Source organism: Poromitra crassiceps, assembly GCF_964638095.1.
Source record: "Poromitra crassiceps genome assembly, chromosome: 7".
NCBI lineage: Eukaryota > Metazoa > Chordata > Actinopteri > Beryciformes > Melamphaidae > Poromitra > Poromitra crassiceps.
In genome coordinates, this window is record NC_139628.1 from 27287900 (window position 1) to 27301036 (window position 13137).

Genomic DNA, 13137 nt, shown 5'->3' on the forward strand with positions numbered 1-13137 from the left:
TTTGAGGAAAATAACAAGTAAGAAATTGAGTGAAAGAGTTGCAATTAGTGCCCCCTGAGCAGTGTGGGTTACTTTTCAAATGTATATTCCACTACAGAATACTGAATGCATGGCCTAAAATGTACTTTGCAATATGTAATGTATTCCATTACAATACTCAAGTTAAGTAATCTATTTGGAATACTTTGGATTACTTTTAGAATACTTCAAAATCGTCTCGCTGAGCCCATTTGTCTGCATCACTCTGAGTGTAATTAACACTTGCTTAGTTATAACGACCTTGTAACTGTCTTCAAAGGAAATGCCATGCAAGTAAACACAAATGTGATATGTTTTGTCCTGCAACTGATACTGTTTAAAGACATTTTTACATCCACTTTACTATTGGTACCATTATGTCCCCCCCCCCCCTTTTTTTTTTATATCTACTTTGTTATCTTTCTCATTTCCCTGAACCTCAGTGTGCTAACAGCTGTGAATTTAGCTTGAAGTTTGATATTCATCAGCTAGCTGCTTTTTTTTTTCTTTTTTTTTTAATAAGAGAGAGGAAGACGGAGCCAATGTGTCACAATCTTGACTAAGTCAAAACCACCACAGTCAGTATGAAAAATCTCTAATTTGTCTGTAATATAGAGGTGGTTTATTTTAAACTGTCCATATTGCACTTTTATAGACTATAATATTCCTCACTAACATTCACAGTTAGTAGTTTGGAGTTTTAGATTCACTATAGTGACTACGTAGATTTGAACATCCGTAGCTCTGTGATAGCATCTCTAGCCGCCTCACCCAATTTCACAATCATTAATTTTCTAAAAGAGACATTTTCTTATGTTAAAATCCCCTCATGCAGGCCTCAGTGTAGTAGGCCTACATAGGGTTAGGGTTTCTTATGTTAAAATCCCCTCATGCAGGCCTCAGTGTAGTAGGCCTACATAGGGTTAGGGTTTCTTATGTTAAAATCCCCTCATGCAGGCCTCAGTGTAGTAGGCCTACATAATGTAGGCATTTGCACACAGGTGAGGAGAATGTTACACTAATAAATATCATCATGTATTTCTCGGCCTTGCCAGCGATCTGAAAAGAGGTAAGATTGTCAAAACTTGTGTCATATCTTTGGAAATTGATTATTTTATGTTCTTGTCTGTGCTTGTGTCTTGTTGTTTATTTTAAATGCAGGTCTTGCTCGATAAAGAGATCATTGATCTCAAGTGACTACCTGGTGAAATAAAGGTTAATTTTTTTAAATGATGTAATTAAGTGTTGTAGAGATTTCATGTGATTTACAGGCACTAAAATGGATCTTATCTCTCAGAAAGGCAGTTCTGAGCTGGATAATTCTATATCCTTCCAATAATCGATGCACGTATGTAAACACAAATGTAGTATGTGTCGTCCTGCAACTGATACTGTTTAAAGAAACATTTAATCCACCAGAGTACAGCAGCAGGGTTGTCGTGAGGCAGGTACACTGCAAAAGTATTTCAAGTATTATATTTTTTTAAAGAAAATTACTGTATTCAGATGACCACCTATTTAAACAATATAAACTGTAATGGAATAGTTACTCATATTTAGTATTTTAAATACTGTATTCTGAATACATGTATTCTGTTACTTCCCAAACCTGCTCCTGAGCAGATTTATTTTAACATTTCATTTATTTTCATGATTTATTCTTACATTTTTGCATTTCCCCCTTTCTCTCAAGTACCTCCAAGTAGCCCATGGGATACGCGCACCCCAGTTCGGGAACCACTGCTCATAGATCATCAGAACAGTTCTTTTCACCACAACATTGTACCATTGGAACACAGAAAGTCAGTGTTGTACTCACAGAATGACACGAGCACACAGGTGCGCCCCATCCTCACATCCAGCTCAGCTCCACTCTGTCTCTCTGCTTCTGACCAACTGTTCCACTTCCTGTACAGAGTGAGCTTAAACCCTCTGTGCAGGAAGAGAGAGAGAGAGAGAGCTGTGCTGAAAAATAAATTAGATAGATAGATAGACAGATAGACAACATCCGCAATGACTCATAGATCAGTGCTATACGAGGGATCAGCCGAGCAGTATTTTGGTAAACAAACCGCCTCACTGGGTGGCAACGGCAATGGAACCCTATGGAGCCCAAGTGGCGCGAGGCTTGAGTGGCTGACTCTAGCCGGCTAACTCTGTTTACATTTTAAAAACTGCGACAGTTCACACAACTTTAACACAACATGCATATATTATACATCAAACTCTTGAGCTAATTCTGCTCTCACTCAGAATGTCAAAATATAAGCGATGTGATGTATATGTTTTTGAGATATTAAGGTTTGTTTGGCACAACTCATACTATTAACTGCCGCAGGGTTCAGCATTTCTGGGTGTCAAGTGACGTCACGCTGATTGGTCCTATAGGTGTTGGTAAACAGGATGTTTGTGATATTAAGTTTGATGACCTAGATACAGTCAGGGTGACTTTATTACTCTCTTTTGGATTTCTATTTGGTTTATGTTCTGTTATGTTTGGGTTGACCAATACACTGCTATTCACCACTGGAGATTGGTGCTGAGGTTGCAATATGTGAAACGTTTAGACCAGTGTTGTAGTCAAGTCACTGTCTCAAGACTCGAGTTGTGTCAGAGTCCCCATTACCCCCATTACCCCCCATTATCATTCTCATTACCCGAGTCCAAGTCCAAGTCCCAGTTGAATCTGCAGGCTTGGAATTTCATCATTTTAGGGAGACGGGGCCAATTGACCTTCGGTGTCACACATTGTTTGAGTGAAATAAGAGGATTTGGAGCCTACAAATCAATAGCCTAAGTTGACTTTCAAATAAGAAAAACATGCCCTAAAATGTACTTTGTAATATGTAATGTATTCCATTACAATACTCAAGTTAAGTAATCTATTCTGAATACTTTGGATTACTTTTGGAATACTTCAAAATCGTCTCGCTGAGCCCATTTGTCTGGGTCACTCTGAATGTAATTAACACTTGCTTAGTTATAACGACCTTGTAACTGTCTTCAAAGGAAATGCCATGCAAGTAAACACAAATGTGATATGTTTTGTCCTGCAACTGATACTGTTTAAAGACATTTTTACATCCACTTTACTATTGGTACCATTATGTCCCCCCTCCCTCCCCCCCCCCCTTTTTTTTTATATCTACTTTGTTATCTTTCTCATTTCCCTGAACCTCAGTGTGCTAACAGCTGTGAATTTAGCTTGAACTTTGATATTCATCAGCTAGCTGTTTTTTTTTTTTTTTTAATAAGAGAAAGGAAGACGGAGCCAATGTGTCACAATCTTGACTAAGTCAAAACCACCGCATGGTCATATAGGCAGTATGAAAAATCTCTAATTTGTCTATATATAAAGGTGGTTTATTTTAAACTGTCCATATTGCACTTTTATAGACTTTAATATTCCTCACTAACATTCACAGTTAGTAGTTTGGAGTTTTATATTCACTACAGTGACTAGCTGACGTAGATCTTAACATCCGTAGCTCTGTGATAGCATCTTCGTTCTCAGATTAGGTGTTTTCCTACAGATGACGATGAACCAATCTGTCACAATCTTAATCAAGTAAAAAAAACGATGTTTCCATTACAGAATGTAGTCTCCACTGCTATTCGCCACTGGAGATTGGTGCTGAGGTGGCACCATGTGAAACGTTTAGACCAGTGTTGTAGTCAAGTCACTGTCTCGAGGCTCGAGTTGAGTCCGAGTCCCCATTACCCCCATTACCCCCCATTACCCCCCATTACCCCCCATTATCTTTCTCATTACCCGAGTCCACGTCCAAGTTGAATCTGCAGGCTTGGAATTTCATCATTTTAGGGGCGGGGCTAATTGACCTTCGGTGTCACACATTGTTTGAGTGAAATAAGAGGATTTGGAGCCTACAAATGAATAGCCTAAGTTGACTTTCCAATAAGAAAAACAGAAAAAGTATAATAACATTTTTTTTTTTTTTTAGCTAAGGAATATCTGGTGAGGTGAAATAAAAGAAGAAAGAAAAAAGGGAAAATGTGAAGTTAAGACAAATGTAACATAATTTTGTGTGAGTGTATTATTCTTTAATTTACTTTAACTTGATGTATGTATAGGGGTTGGGGTGGGGGGGTGGGGATTAAGGGTGAAATTAATGAACATGCAAATTAATCAAGACTGTGACAACTGAATGTTTTACAACTGTATGTTTGTGAAAAAGGAAAATAAAATTGTAAAAAAAAAAAAAAACAGAAAAAGAAAAAGAAAAAGGAAGAATTACATGAAAAACATGATTTGAAGTTCATTTGATCATTTAATTGTTGATCATAGTCAATTGTTTGTTAATTGTTTATTGTCAATCATTGATTGTTGTCATATGCCTCCCTATATGCCTCCCTATGATGGCATTGGCTTTTCAGCCTATATATTTGTTAGTTCTAGTTGTGTTTTAACTTTTACAGTCTGTGTCTAAACAGAGAGGGAGAGAGACAGGCGAGCAAGCACACAGACACACACACACACACACAGACACAGACACAGACACAGACACAGACACAGACACAGACACAGACACAGACACAGACACAGACACAGACACAGACACAGACAGACACACACACACACACACACACACACACACACACACACACACACACACACACACAATGACACACAGACATAGACATAGACACACACACACACACACACACACACACACGCGCGCAGAGAGAGAGAGTTATAGATACAATATGTGCCTGTCCTTTTTCTGCCAGCCTTCATATCTACTGCTTCACCGAGAGGCTGTTCCCCTTCCTCAGCCCCAGTGTTAGTGATGAAGGAAGGAACGTGGCGCCGTTGGTTATCAAGGCTGTCAATCACAAGACGCAGGCTTAGGGACACGCCCATATGTCTGCCTTCTAAAAGCTGTGAGGGAAGTATTCCTATTAGCAAGAACTGACACAGAACTGTACTGTAGGATCTTTCAGCTTTCATTTTTCATATCACAAACCCCAAGAGAGACAGACATTAGAGCAGGGGTGTCAGACTCATATTAGGTAGAGGGCCGGATTTGTTCAACTGAGACCTCATGGGGGCCGGATTTTTTTTTTTACTAAAATCAATTCGACTCATTTACCCATTTACTTCACAAAAGAAATACTGCTCTTTCCATTTATCTTGAAACTGCCTGCAGTCCGTGTCAACCTTTCTCTTTTTCGACAGCATCTTGTTGATTCCTTTGTTTTTTGGTAGGTAGCCGAATGCGCGATTCAATTCCAGCGTGGCATCATGGCGGCTTTGTTTACACCTGATGACCTACTGACATACTTCCTTGTAGTGCAGGTTAATTAACTTATGAATGAACTCTTACCTTGCTTATTAGCCACACGTAGTTCATGATAATGGGGTGCGAATTTAATAATAATAATAATTTCCTTTTTTTTTTTTTTTTTATATTCCAAAACATCTCGCGGGCCGGATGAAACCTGGGCCGTATCTCTGACATCCCTGCATTAGAGCCTCGGACCCCCATGTGATGATTATTTGTTTATTTTGTCCCCAGGTATTTCAATGTTTCGCTGTTTACTAAGTATTAAATTATAAAACTGTCTACCTGTATGCGGTCAGACTGAAGCTTACCATATTGTTATACATTCTCGGCATAGACCATTATTGTCTCTGGCTACATTAATCCTACGGAAGCCAATAATTTAGCCGGGGTGGTTAAAATGATACTGCTGCGTGAAACAACCGTTTAAAAGCAGTCTTACTCTTTCCACACCCTGTGTGCTGAATTTACAGCAGGGTGTGTTTGATCTCACTATCATGGTGCACCACCGCTTGCACGTGGCGAGCAAACACATGCAGTCACACGGAGACGGCGGCTCGGTCAGTGATCAACTCATCAAATTCAGTGCACCTGGGAAGCAAAACATGTCATGAAATACTCAAACTCCCACGGTTCCTGTCGGCACTAGGAAGCTTCTCCTCTCCGCTGTGGAAAGACTGCTTTTAAACGGTTGTTTCACGCAGCGCAGCAGCATCTTTTTAACCGCCCCGGCTAAATTACCGGCTTCCGTTGGAGGACTATCATATCTTCAGATCTGCAATCGGACATCAGAGACGGGTAGGAGAGCGTTTTGAACAGCAGTTCCCCCCTATTGTCTTATGGAGCTGAGTGTACTATAGTATACAAAGTACAGTAATAGGGTCACTTTGGGGCTAAGGGATTTATTGCCTACACATCATATTTCTATCCTACACAACATAGCTTACATACATCATATACAGTACATAGTACTACACATTTGTCTTGACTTACTTACATTGTGGTACTACACAAACACAGCATGTCTTTGTAATGTGGGAGGAAACCAGAGAAAACACGGGGAGAAGATGCTAACTCCACACAGGACCAGGGTGGAGGATCTAACCCACGACCTTCTTGCTGTGAGGCGACAGTGCACCACTGAGCCCAAATTTAGAGGGAGGATTATAGAACAGATTAAACATGGCTGTATGGAGAAAATTACCATAGCAATATAAAAACCATAGACTGACAGCTTGCTGAAACAAATGTTTATTGTTGCATAAACTGATAAAAGAACAAGCTTTAAAATATACATTATGAACTCCAGCATGAAGTACTTATCTATATACAGGTTTTTTTTACAGGGAAAATGATAAATGTTCCTGTTGACATTAGTTCAATACGGACTTTCTCATCTAACACTGAATAAGATACTGACATAAAGCTGGATCATTTCTTTTTCTTTTTTACAAATACACCCTGAAGAGAACAGAGCCTCCCATCCCATCTAATGGAGATCATCAGATTCTCTCTATTTGCACAAATGATATTCTGGTGGCAGATCTGACACTTCTCCAGCCACAGGAAGTGATGAATCTAAAGCATTAAATACAAACTGTCTGCTGATCAGCAGTGAACAGCACAGCCCTACTGCAGCTTTAAAAAATAATGTGACAAATATAATTGTACCAAAATATATATACAGTATATATTGTAAATATATAGGCCTATATACAGTATATTGTAGCCATAAACTCTTAGAATGACAAAACATCAATGGCCCTGCAGTTTGTGCTGGGAACAACAAACTTCATTCACCTACATCACCTGTCTGTATAAAATGATCTACTATCAAATACATTCTGTACAAAATAATGTGCATGTTTCCCTGCCTGGTGCCCAATGCATGCTGGGATAGGCTCCAGCCCTGAACCCTGAATAGGAATAAGCAGGTATAGAAAATGCATGTGTGATGTTTGATTAGAAAGATGTGTGCAATGATAGTATGCACACATCTGTACACTGTAAATGATACAATGTGTCATGTAAGTATGAACTTTTCATGTTTTCTAGTAATCCATCTCTCTCTTGTTTGGTTGCCTGACACACTTCTCTTTATGGATCAAATGTATGGGTGCTGTCTGACATTTTACATTCAGCTGTAACACATTTAATTATTATTAAAAAAACAAGTCAAAATATAATGATATGGCAGCATCAGCTCTATCATTTTACCATGGGCAGTTTCCCAGTTTGTCTTCAGAATAACCAGTATCTTCAGTTCCCGAGGGAGTTGATACTTCTGTGAATGGAGAGGAAGCATTCATTTATTTAATAGACACATAAATGGATGTGTAAAGATCCACAGCACTTTGAATCTCGGTCTCCAAATTCTCAAACACTAAAAACATTTAGATAAGAAAATGACAGTAGCTTGAAAAAGTTGTGAATAAGTTCCCTTTTACAGTGACAATGTACTGAACTGCTGAAAAGGGAGAAAAATACTCAGAATTACCTACAACACTGACCAGTGCAGTGCATGTATACTGTCTGAATCATCTTTTTAAATACATACATAACATTAAAACACAGGAGAAAACATGAATGATCACTATCTAGCGCCCTGGTTTTCACAAGAGTTTGCATTGACATGAATAAAAGTGTATTTGTGGAGGACACAAGTCATGTTAAGCTGTGTCTAAGAGCAACATGTTGCACAATAACACTACAAGGTGCAAGTGGGTGTAAACCTGGGCACAGCTCTGTGTTTCTCTACAGAAGGGACATCTCAAGACTCATTGATTAAACAGATGTGATCAACTGAGGGGAACTGGGGGGAATAGCGTGATCCTCCCACGCGTTATGTCCTGCAGGTGAAACCCCTCACTGTCAGGTGAAAAGAAGTGGCTGGCAACTGCACATGTATTGGAGGAGGCATGTGCTAGTCTACAACTCTCCCCAGATGAGGACAGAGAGGGTGGAGCAACGACTGGAACAGGGGAATTGGCCAAGTACAATTGTTGAGAAAATGGGAGAAAATTTAGAAAAAAGCTTGATCCAAAAAAAGAAAATAAATAATAATGATGCATTTTCAGTGAAAAGTTTGTGTAAATGAGCGAACAGGCTGAAAGTTATGGAGGATCATATTTATATAACTTTACCTGTGGTTGATACTATTTTCTTAGTCAGAGCGCTCTGCTGGATCCACATCTGTTGAGGATGATCAGATGATGCATTTAAAAACAAACACCACCAACAACAACAACAACAACAACAACAACAACAACAACAACAACAACAACAACACTTAGTGATTGCTGGCTGTTCTGTTTGCATCATGTTTAGAATCTGTGTTCTCACCATGAACGTTTCTGAGTTCAATCAAGGAAATGGTGATGTCACTGGATTCACCTGCAGCTCCACCTGAAATGTAGATTTTCACTGGAATTGAAATCAGTTACTCACCTTAATTTGAGTGATTCTAGCATTTCCAACTGCTGCATGTTAATGATAAAGTAAATACTGTACCATTCCCAGTGTCTCCAGAGCCTCTGATATTGCCATAGTCATCATCAGCATAACCTACAGTACAGGTCAATATAAGAATAAAGGTAAAGTCAAATGAATCACTATAATTCTATGATAGCAACTTAAACCTCATCTCTTCTAACACGTCTTGTTCAAATGGAGTATGTTCAGTGGGATATCATTTAGAGATAGAGGTAGGCAAATATATTACATTTTGATTCATATTAGAGACCTAGGTTGTTTTGTAGATGTTACTGTATCACATTTCATCAATAGTCTTTTCATACTGTAGAGTCAACAGTGGAAAGGTACTGGCTTGGTTTGGTTCAGCAGTGTGAGACTTGCATCAAAAATCATGTGGGATGTTACTATTTGTGGTCTTTTCCCGTCTCTTTACTCTAACTTTACACTGTATATAAACAGTTTTATGAATGAAAGTGAACCTGGAATCATTTGACTATCTCTCTGTGGAGCACTCACACACACTCGCTTTTTAGACAAGTTAGAAGACCACAATTAGTCTACTCAACCACGAAAGTTTACAATTTGTGACACATTTTCAAGATGATCTCAATAGCTTTCCCAACCAGGAGAATAAAAAGAGGGTGATTGTAATGAGTTGCTCCTGATCCGAGGGTAGATAGTCAAATGTTTACAGGTTCACCATAAAATGAAAACAGCTGGTTTTAAATCAAATTATTTTGATTATTTTTCTGATTTAACGATAGATCAAGCAAAAGTTATTTATGTTTTGTTCTTAAAAAAAGCTTTCTATTGATTAGAAAGTCCTTGTTATAAATGTTATTGTAGTTTTAGTTGTGAAGAGCAGTCATGATTGGTTTGAAGGCTGACCATGTTGAAGAGGGGCGTATGCATTCTCTTGATCATCTCTCTGGTCAGTAGTGGAGCCTTGGTTGCTGCTCTGAGACTGGATGGGTCTAATAAATGTAGTAAATGTAGTAAATAACATGGAAGTTACCACTGTTATGGTTAAGATTAAGATGAGAGAATTGGTTCTGTACTTACCTGCCACAACATGTATCTGTGAAAAACACATTTGTTGTTATATAGTTTTGCTTTACAAATTGTTCTTCTGCTATTCAGTGTCATGACATAAGGAAGGATTGCTCAGTGATTTTGAATAATCAGAGTTTAATCCACAGTGGTTCCCAGAGTTGGGGTCGCGACCCCAAGTGGGGTCACCTGGAATTCAAATGGGGTCGCCTGATTTATTATTATCTTTTTTTTTTTACACCACACACAATCTAAAACTACCGAAGAGGATTAACAATATATTTTGAGATCTGAGTTTAGGTCAGGATTCTGAAAATAAAGGAATAAAGTTAGATGGTCTGAGGGGGGGGGGGGGGGGGGGTAAGTCCGAAGACTTCTCTGTTTAATCTCAGAATTTTTATGAAAAAAGTCAGAATTGTGAGAATTCTGTTCAATTCAGAATTATCAGATTAAAGTCATAATTCTGAGGGAAAAAGTCAGCATATGGTTGCTTGCACGTGACATGACAGCACTAATGATGTCACTGATGATGTCACTGATGATATTATCGATGTACCGAAATTTGAATGTCTGGGGTCCCTATATTTTGTGATGTCAAAGTGGGGTCACAAGCCAAAAAAGGTTGGAACCTCCTGCGTTAATATGGAAAAAGTCTCACCCTTGGACTTCCTGCAGAGCCACAGCAGCAGCAGGAGTATGATCAGTAAAATGACAATAACCAGTCCAATGATCAACCACACCGGAAATGATGAAGAACTTGCTGCAATTACAGAGGTAGTATTAAAGGTTTTAAAACAGTGATGTCACTAGGACACTGGGAACACTGACTTATTTTAAAGTGATATATCAGATCAAGCTATAACTTTTTGGATTAAACTCTTAAAATGTCCACATCTGACTAACATTGAAAACAGCAATAGAAAGTGATTACAATAAATTACTGTGCTTTCAAAACCAAAAAAGTAATTTCTACTAATTCACTCCTACTTTGTTTTAGATGTAGGAGTGATCATACTGTATGAGATCAGTCATTCACAGCAAAACACAGTTATTCTGAATGTTATCTCCCATAATGCATGACTTGTTGAGCTACAGTAAAAGGAACATTTTTCACAACAGTAGCTGATAATGACCCTTCAGTCACTTGGAAAGGAGAAACAATCATGGAACATGTACCTGTAGGTAGCTTCATGACTTTAGTACATGTGTTCTTTTTAGTGAGATACATTTAAATGATCTTACTCCAACCTAGAAGTAGCAGCACTTCTACCTGGGTTTCGTGTTTAGAATACATTGTTTTAATTCGACTCACATTTTATTGCCATCCAACTCTGTGGTGATTCTGTTCCAGAGTATTGACACTTGTAGAAGCCTTGGTGTGACTCAGACACAGCATGGATAGTCATCTCTCCTCTGGTGTCATTTTGGATCAGTGTGTCATTTTGATAGAAAGCCACATTGGAAAGTAATGGCTCTGTCCTGGATTTACAACCAAGAGTCACAGAAGCTCCCTCAGTCACAGGATGGACAGGACTCAGCAGGATGAGATTTCCATCTGTGAAACAGATAAATATGAAGAGTTTCAATCCAAACTGCGATATCAACTGTTCAAGTTGGACACCTACTGTTACAAAACATCACTGGCTAGAAAATACAATTCAGTATGGGTGGAACATAATTTAAGTTGTTCGCTACTTGCTGAAAAAGCGTCTAAGGATAAATTCACCCACGTCACTGGAGCCATAGGAAAAAGGAAGAAGAGCTGGAGAACCTGTCCTAGCTGCAGCTATACAGTCAAGATTTAAGCTAAAAACAGGGTGTAAATTATGTCTTTTCAAATCAACTTGGCATCTCAGGGCTTGTAGAGACTTGGATTACAGCTATTATCATCGGAGCAGTTTGGAAGCAGTTTGATCCTATCAACTTCAATTGTTTGGGAGCATTCTGAAAGAAAGAAAATCACCCGTCCTTCCATCGGCATGGGGGTGACTAAATAAATAATAAATAAATAATAAAAGTAAATGATTCCTATTATTAGTGGCCGGGCCAGCGAAGCGGCCAGGCCACTTCTTGTATTTGCCTTTATTATTATTCTTCTTCCTCCCGGGAAGTTCGACTTCCCATGGATGAAAACTAACCAAACTTTGCACAAAGGTCCAGTCCCATGCCAAACGTCTTTGACACAAATTTGGGGCCAATAGTCCTAACGGTGGCACTACAGCGACCGTCTAAAGTTTAAAACTTAAAAAATTCATAAAAAATCAGGCATACGTGCTATGGCTTTGCAACTTTCACCGAAATGTGCGCCTAAATGAGGGGAAACTTTTGTACAATGCAACCTATGGCCAATTATGAAGTCTAAAGACCGCAAAACTGCAAAAACTGCAAAAACGAATTAAACCCTACTCCTCCCACATTTTTTCTTCAAACGACACCAAACTTCAGTATCTGCATCGTTAGACTGTTCTACACAAAAGTATCAAAACAGCTTTTCGATCGGTCAAAAATTGAGCCCACAGTGCATCAAAACGTTGAATTCTGGCAGCGTGTATAGCCTAATTACCTTAATTACCTTTGGCAATTAGGTTGTATTTGTGATGTCATCAGTCAGTCAAGCAATTGTGATGCCATCACTGATGTCACTTGAGCAATTGTGATGTCATAATAGCTTAAAGCCTTGAGACTTGCCCAGCCACGACCCATTGCTGCGCAGCAGCCACTTTTTTGGCGCGTAATAACCCCCACAATTTCTGCGCCACATAGACATGCCCGAACTCAAAACATGCGGCTTATTGAGGACAGGTGTGCTATGACTATTCTAAGGGTTTGGTCAAGCGGTTTGGCACTTCTTTTGAATGGACCCAGACCCGGCCGGGTCCGGGTCGGAACCTCGGGTATTCGGGGGTCGGGCATACCCGAAGACCTCTAGCTCAAAGCCTTGAGACTTGCCCGGCCACGACCCATTGCTGCGCAGCAGCTATAATTGTTATTGTTATTGTTGTTATTATTATTATTATTATTATTATTGTTGTTGTTATTCATAATCATCATCATCATCATCATCATCATTTAAACGCACCATGTACAGTGATGTTGACTGCGTTGCTGAACTCTCCTGATCCAAACTCGCACCAGTACACCACATCCTCATGATAGTGCACCATCTTAGTATCCAAAAAATCTCTAACATAGTTGGTGATGTTGCATTTGGATCCAGTCATTGACCACTTGTAACACGGTAATATCTGGTAACCTTGTTTATTCAAACTCCGCACTCTCCACTCATCAGAGT

At 39.1% G+C, this 13137-nt stretch overlaps 1 long non-coding RNA gene across 1 annotated transcript; it reads right to left on the reverse strand.

The window, feature by feature from the left end:
* Nucleotides 1–7040: 7040 nt before the first annotated feature.
* On the reverse strand, nt 7041–9792 carry LOC310779838. Its single transcript, XR_014552860.1, has 5 exons — nt 9684–9792; nt 8832–8885; nt 8664–8726; nt 8465–8513; nt 7041–7605 (listed from the first exon to the last, which is right to left on the reverse strand). It is a non-coding gene; the product is annotated as an uncharacterized lncRNA (long non-coding RNA).
* Between the last annotated feature and the right edge of the window lie 3345 nt (nt 9793–13137).